This window comes from Pongo abelii, chromosome 18 (assembly GCF_028885655.2).
Source record: "Pongo abelii isolate AG06213 chromosome 18, NHGRI_mPonAbe1-v2.0_pri, whole genome shotgun sequence".
Lineage (NCBI taxonomy): Eukaryota > Metazoa > Chordata > Mammalia > Primates > Hominidae > Pongo > Pongo abelii.
Window position 1 is genome coordinate 80,004,316 of NC_072003.2, and position 7,893 is coordinate 80,012,208.

The following is a 7,893-nucleotide window of genomic DNA, read 5'->3' on the forward strand; positions in this document are numbered from 1 at the left end:
GGGCTGCAGATGGGGGAATGGGGAGTGGCTGCTTTTTAAGGAGATAAAAATGTTCTGGAATTAGATTGTGGTGATGGCGGCATGACATTGTAAATATACTAAAAACCACTGAATTGTACACATTAAAAGGGTGAATTTTATGTTATATGATTTTACCTCAAAAAAAAAAGTTTCAGAGGGGTAGCCAGACCCCTCAAGTTCAAGTTCGCAAAGAAACAGAATTCCATCATCAAAAACTAATGCAATGGGCACCGGAGTTCCGTTAAGTTCCCCATAAGAGTGATTCAATTTGATGAACATGTGTTGGTCTAGAGGAATGGAATCAGTGGGCCAAATACGTCAGTGGTCCCAAATCTCCCACTTTCTTCTTGGAAAAGACTCCATCTCTTTGCTCGCTGAGTCACAATGAAGACAAACGTTCCCCGTTGTTTCTGCTCAGAATCACTGGAAGAGAATGCCCAGTGATGATGGGTTTTCTACCTGAGATAGAAGCTTTTTGTTTTAAATGAACTTATATTGGGGCAATAGGGGACACAGAATACAGAACTAGAATATGAACGATATTTGGTGTCGTAGAGCCTGTGGCCCCTATGCCAGGGACTGCCCACTGAATCCTCTCCCCATTCTGTGAGGTGGGGAGAGGATTGGGGTTGGGGCTGGTGGTAACTAGCTCCCTTTTCACAGATAAGAAAAGTGAGCCACAGAGAAATGGTGTCATTGGTGTCTGGGATGTCTGCCTTCAGAATTCTCAACCAATCTTCATTACCACATCTGCCTTGGGCATATTTATGCAAGGATGTAGCATGCCATGGGAGTAAGTAAGGTGGTGGGAGTGCGGGGAGAAGAACGGAGATAAGGGCGAGACCCTGTAGAAGAGACCGAATAACTTTGAAGGACAGAAGTGTTCAATTTTCCATTTTTAATTTTGGGGCTATGCGTGCCCAAACCTTTAGCCAAGTCTCTTGTAGAAACAAAGGTCTTGTGTATGCAGAGTTTTTTTTTTGTTTTTGTTTTTGTTTTTTCTGTTGTTGTTGCTGCTGTTGTTTTGGCAGGAGGTGGTTGACTGGTTAATAAAAGAAGATAAGTTTCACATTTGGATCCAGGCTGGCAGAAACAAAGGAACAGAGATGAGATTTAGAGATGGGAACTTCCTAAAAGAAGCCAGAAGTCAGATCTAAAGGTGAACTTGAGGTGGTAAAACCACCTTGGAATTCACAGGAATTGCAGCTACTCATAACTAGATCTTAAGGGGTGGGGAGACCGCATCGTTATATGGATTCTGCATTTCTTACCCCCCATATTAGGCTTTGAGCCTTTTCAGGCCAGGATCCAAATTTGGGTTCATCTTCAAAGTTCCACTAGCACATTGTAAGGACTCCATAACTGTTTGCTGAATTAATACATTCAAGGAGATGCTTCTTGTGCATACATCATTATGTAAGTCAGAAATTGTATTTGCCTACAAGTAAAAGACCAGATTTCAGTGTTTAAATAGGTAAGAAATCGAAAGGTGAGCATAAAGTCTGCTGTATGTCACAATGTCACAAATGTGCTTCTATCATTGTGTTCTTCACGTCTTTCAAATATCCTCATGATCCCAAAGTGGCTGCTGTGTCTCCAGGCCACACCCCACCACTCCCACCCTCCCCACTCAACCACATCCCCACCTCTCCCACCCTCCCCACTCAACCACATCCCCACCGCTCTTGTTCTCCCCACTCAACCACACCCCCACTTCTCCCACCCTCCCTACTCAAACACACCCCCACCACTCCCATTCTCCCCACTCAACCACATCCCCACCACTTCCATCCTCCCCACTCAACCACACCCCCACCTCTCCTATTCTCCCCACTCAACCACACCCCCACCTCTCCCACCCTCCCCACTCAACCACACCCCCACCATTCCCACCCTCCCCACTCAAACACACCCCCACCATTCCCACCCTCCCCACTCAACCACACCCCCACCATTCCCACCCTCCCCACTCAAACACACCCCCACCGTTCCCACCCTCCCCACTCAAACACACCCCCACCATTCCCACCCTCCCCACTCAACCACATCCCCACCATTCCCACCCTCCCCACTCAACCACACCCCCACCTCTCCCACACTCCCTACTCAAACACACCCCCACCACTCCCATTTTCCCCACTCAACCACATCCCCACCACTCCCACCCTCCCCACTCAACCACATCCCCACCTCTCCCACCCTCCCTACTCAAACACACCCCCACTGCTCCCATTCTCCCCACTCAACCACATCCCCACCATTCCCACCCTCCCCACTCAACCACACCCCCACCTCTCCCACCCTCCCCACTCAACCACACCCCCATCTCTCCCACCCTCCTCACCTCCTCCACAACGAGTTCTTATGGCTCCAGCCACACCAGTTCCTTCTGAGAGCCTTGTTCTCGTCTTCTCCATGCTCCTTCCTGCCGCATGTTCATGTCAGGAGGAAGAAAAGGAAAGAGACCAGTGGTTTTCTCTGAGCCAGGCTTTACTTGAGAAGGAAAGGCTTTCCAGGAACCTCTGGCTACATTTCACCAGCTAGAACTGGCTCCAAGTGGAGGGAGGCAAAGTAGAAGGGAGTTGATACATAGGTCGTAAGAAAGGAAGGGTCTTGACGTTCCTTTCAACCCAGCTGGGGATCTATCTGAAATGTAAGCATTGTTGATATCATTGCAAGAGTGACAATGGCTATGAAGGAGAAAGACAGGTGCCAGCAAATGAGGAAACTGAGGCTGTGAGAGATGAACTTGCCTTAAATTACACAGCTGGGACTCTAGGGGACTTAGAAGCCCATTGTCTTTATACCAGCTGCTGGGAGAGCAGACAGCAGCAGCCTCTCCTCTCCCGTTCTCCAGGTTCCTTCCAGTGAGGTCTGTGTTTGTTCTTTCTCAGAGGCCAGGCCAAGCCAGACCTCACAGGCAAAGCACTTTGTCTGGCGGCAAAGTCTTATATCAAACAAATTAAAGGCCTCTCAGGTCTGCAACTCTGCTCCTGCCTGGAAGCCAGGGATGGAGGGATGATGCTGGGGCCACAGGTACTCTGAGTCATCGCCAGGGGGTGGCAGCTCTGGATAAGGCAGCAGTAGACCTCGGGCAGCCCCGCACTCCTGGGGACCAGGGGCCTGGCCTGGAAAGGACCTGCATTACTGGGGATTCACACCACCCTCCCCTCACCCTGGACACCCTGCCATGATGGCTCAGGTCACAGACTAGACTGGGCCCCTCTGCCAGCCTTCCCCCGACTTCACAATGCTGTATTATCAGAAACCAAGAGGTGTACAGCAGAGTCTGGGTTGGGTTGGGGGGAGTGGTAATGACTCTCTATGACTCATTTTGAAGGGCCCAGAGTCAGCGTGAGAGAGGGTGGAGGGCAAACCCAATAGCAGCTCAGAGGAGCCACAACCAGCCATAAAAATAGGTTTCATATCACAGCCTGGTACATCCACTGCAGATAAGCATACAGCACAGAAACACATTTGCAGCAGCAACCCTTCCTTCACTCAGTGAAATAAACTGTGATTTTATTCTATTCTATTTCCTTCCTTCCTTCCTTCCTTCTTTCCTTCCTTCCTTCCTTCCTTCTTTTTGTTCTCTCTCTCTCTCCATCTCTCTTTGACAAATGCTGGTTGGTTGAGACCCAAAAAAATAATGTCATGATACCTTGAGGGGAAACCTGTTGTTAAATTATGGTGACTTAGCATATTGGCTTTGCAGCACAACTGAACTCGGTTTGAACTTGCTGATGTGTGAACCAAGCCAAGTAACTTAGTCTCTGGCATCGGACCACTTTTCTAAACCACTAACACCATGATTCCAGTTCCTGACCTTTCTTCTGGACCATACCATGACCTCCAACCCGTCCTCTCTAAAATGCACCCTGGACCTCGTGGCTGCATGTTCCCACTGCATGCACTTTCCACCTGCAGCCCGCCAGCCCTTGTCCACACCCCTCATGCATTCCTTTTGATCTTAATAAAAAGACAAATTTCCTGCCTTGGCTGGAAAAATCAACAAAGGCTAAGTGGTTTCCCGCTCTCCCCACTCAAGTCCACCCCCACTACTCCACCCTCCCACCCTCCCAACTCAACACCACCACCACCACTCCCGCCCCCCTACTCAACCCCACCCCACCACTCCACCCTCCCCACTCAACCCCACCCCACGACTCCACCCTCCACACGCAACCCCACCCTCACCACTCCCACCCTCCCCACTCAACCTCACCCTCACCACTTCCATCCTCCACACTCAGCCCCACTCCACCACTCCATCCTCCACACTCAACCCCACCCCTACCACTCCCATCCTCCACACTCAACCTCACCCCCATGACTCCACCCTCCCCACTCAACCCCACCCCCATGACTCCACCCTCCCCATTCAACCCCACCCTCACCACTTCCACCCTCCACACTCAACTCCACCCCACCATTCCCACCCTCCACACTCAATCTCACCCCCAACACTCCATCTCACCCCCAACACTCCCACCCTCAATCTCACCCCCACCACTCCCACCCTCCCCACTCATTCTCACCCCCACCACTCCATCCTCCCCACTCAACTGCACCCCATCACTCCCACCCACCCCACTCAGTCTCACCCCCACCACTCCATCTTCCACATTCAACCCCACCCCTACCACTCCCACCCTCCCCACTCAACCCCACCCCCACCACTCCCACCCTCCACACTCAACCCCACCCCCACCACTCCGACCCTCCACACTCAATCCCACCCTCACCACTTCCACCCTTCACACTCAACCCCACCCTCACCACTCCCACTCTCCCCATTCAACCCCACCCCACCTCTCCCTCCCTCCACACTCAACCCCACCCCCACCACTCCCACCCTCCACACTCAACCTACTTCCATCACTCCCACACTTCCCCCAAAATGGGGAAGGAGGAAGGGAAGAAAGGGGGTCTGAAATGCAATAATGTATGTAAGGAATTTAGCACTATTTTTGGCATAGAGTGAGCACTCACTCAAGGTGGGGACCATCTCTATCCCCAAGTGCTGATGTTGAAACTAATTGCTGAGAGGAGAGAAGTGTCTAGGCATTGGGTGATGAGGTCAGATCTGTGTTTTAGGAGTGGTGTATACTTTTGCTGGCTTCTGCTCTTTGGTTCCATCTTTGAAAGCCCATGACCTTCTGTTCTTCCTGACGTCATGGGTGCTCTCGTCCTATCCCGTGGCTACATCCCGCCTCTGGGCTGGAGACCCCCACACTCATATCACGAGCCCAGCTTCTGTCCTTGACTCCAGGCTCGTTCATCCAGCTGCCTGCTGGACATGTCCCCTCAACTCTCCAGCGGGCAACTCAAAATAATCATGGCCACAAAACCCCTTGACCAGCCTCTCCTCCCCACTCAAGCCTGCCCTCTCTCCCCATCTCAGTAAAGGGCGCCTTCTTCATTCTGGGCTTTCCTTCACAGCCCCACATCCTCCATCAGCAAGTCTTTGTGGTTCTACCTCAAAATAAATCCCCAATGGACGCTCTCCAGTCCCACTGGCACCATCCAAGCCTCCATCGTGGCTCATTTCCCAGGATCGGCAGAATAATAGGCCCCAAAGGTGCCCACTACCCCAAATCTCCAAAACTTGTGACTGGGTGACCTCACATGGCAACAGGGACTTTCGAGATGTGATTAAGCTAAGGACCTTGAGAGAGTGAGATTATCCTTGTTGTCTAGATGAGCCCGGTGGTAGTCCATTCTTGAACTGCTATAAAGAAACATCTGAGACTGGGTCATTTGTAAAAAAAGAGGTTTAATCGGCTCACAGTTCTGCAGGCTGTACATGAAGCATGGTAGCATCTCTTTCTGGGGAGGCTTCTGGAAGCTTCTCTTCATGGTGGAAGGCAAATCGAGAGCAGGCGCCTCACATGGCGAAAGCAGGAGCAAGAGAGGCAGGGGGAGACGCTCCCTATTTTTAAATGACCTGATCTCATGAGAATTCACTCACTATCAAGAGGACAGTACCAAGGGGGAGGGTACTGTCCCCATTCATGAGAAATCCACCCCCATGATCCAGTCACCTCCCACTAGGCCCCACCTCCAACACTCAGGACTACATTTCAATAGGAGATTTGGGCAGGCTCACAGATCCAAACTATATTAAGTCCAATGTAATCAGAGGGGTCCTTAGCAAAGGGAGGCAGGACGGTCAGAGTTACTGGAGAGGTGATGATGAGGGAGAGACAGAGAGAGAAGGAGGAGGGAGATTTGAAAATGCTATATTTCTGTTTTTTAAGATGGTTGAGAAGCCACAAACTGCATCTGCAGGCAGCCTCTAGAAGCTGGGAAAGGCAAGGAATGGATTCTCCCTTGGAGCTTTCAGAAGGAACACAGTCCTGCTGACACCTTGATTTTAACCCAGTGAGACCCATGTCAGATTTCTGACCTACAAAACCATGGGATAATAAATGTGTGTGTGTGTGTTTTTTTAAGCCACATGAGATTTGTGGTACGCTTGTTACAGCAGCAATGGGAAACTCACCCACCTCTTCACTGTCTCTGCCTCTTAACTGGTCTCCCTAGGGTTCCTCTCGGCCTGTTACTCCATTCTCTGCACAGTAGACAACGTGGGCTTCATAAAAGCTTCTATCAGATCACATCACTTTGGCAAAGAAAACCTTCCAATGGCTTCTATCATCCTTAGAACAAAATTCCAACTCTTCAACATGGCTGAAGAAGTCCAGTTCCTGGTCTCTCTGAGTATACCCTCCTTCTGATGTCCCCCTCTTACCCCTGCTTCTCTAGACTCTAGACACCCTGGATGCCTTTCTGTTCCTTGAGAAATTCACCCATGTTGCCACCTCCAGGCATTTTTCTGGGCTGTTTCTCTTCCAGGAATTTTCTTGTCATTTGTCTTTAAGGGCTTGGTCTGAGGTCTTCTCTGATGACATCTGCATGTTAAAAAAAAAAAAAGCCTCTCTCTCCTTGGCAAATCTCTATCATGTTCCCCTGCTTTATTTAATCTCTACCATTTATCAGTAACTGAAATGATCTTATTCATTTATTTATTTATTTGCCTACAATTGTGTAGTCGATGCAGGGAGTTAGGCAATTGTTTCTCAGTCCCCCAGCACTTGAATGATGGCTGGGCTATGGCAGCACTCGATATTTATCAGTTTGGATGAAGGAATGCATGCATGCATGAATGAATGAAAGGAGGAACACAGCCCTGTATAGTGGCTGATGCAGAGTCAGTGTTGAATAAATATGACTTATTTAATATCCTTATCATGATGATCACCAATGAGAAAGCGGCTTGCTCACCATGAAGTCCTACACACATGTGTGGCTTCCTCATTAACTGTGTTAGCTCCCCTGCTCGGGGAGAGCCAGCTGGGACTGCCTTGGGTCTCAGCACCCCAAGAATCAAGTTCAAAGACGCAGGGGCCTGGCATGGGTTGCAGGAAGTCTGAGCTGGCAGAGACCCAGTCTAGTGACCAGACAAGAAGAAAGAAACTTCCTTGGAGGAGACGCTTGTGTTATTACAAGTGCAAACTTAGAGAGGCAACAAACGCCTATTTCTCAGTGTATGCGCACACACACACACACACACACACCCCACCTCAGACCCACCAGGGCCCTGCCAGACAGATCTAGCAGATGAGAAACTGGAGGATGAATTTGCAGATGCCTCCCAAGGCGCTGTCTGGAGCGACCCTCCCATCATTAACACTCTATGCAGCTGAGCACATGCTTTTTACTGGGATGAGTATAAATAAACAACAACAGGAGACTTGAAAAAATGACCCCCAGAGGAAACCCGATCCTCAGGCAATTAGAGCACTTCTGTTCAGATAATTGCCGGTTGAAATGGTGAGCTGGGTGCCAATCCTCCAAAGGCAACAACAT

General features: G+C 50.0%; 1 long non-coding RNA gene across 1 annotated transcript; it reads right to left on the reverse strand.

Annotated features, from left to right (window-relative positions):
- Window positions 1-898: 898 nt before the first annotated feature.
- On the reverse strand, window positions 899-2,662 carry LOC103892716 (uncharacterized). The gene is made up of 3 exons (XR_008514701.2): window positions 2,366-2,662; window positions 1,293-1,459; window positions 899-1,104 (listed from the first exon to the last, which is right to left on the reverse strand). It is a non-coding gene; the product is annotated as an uncharacterized LOC103892716 (long non-coding RNA).
- Window positions 2,663-7,893: the final 5,231 nt, after the last annotated feature.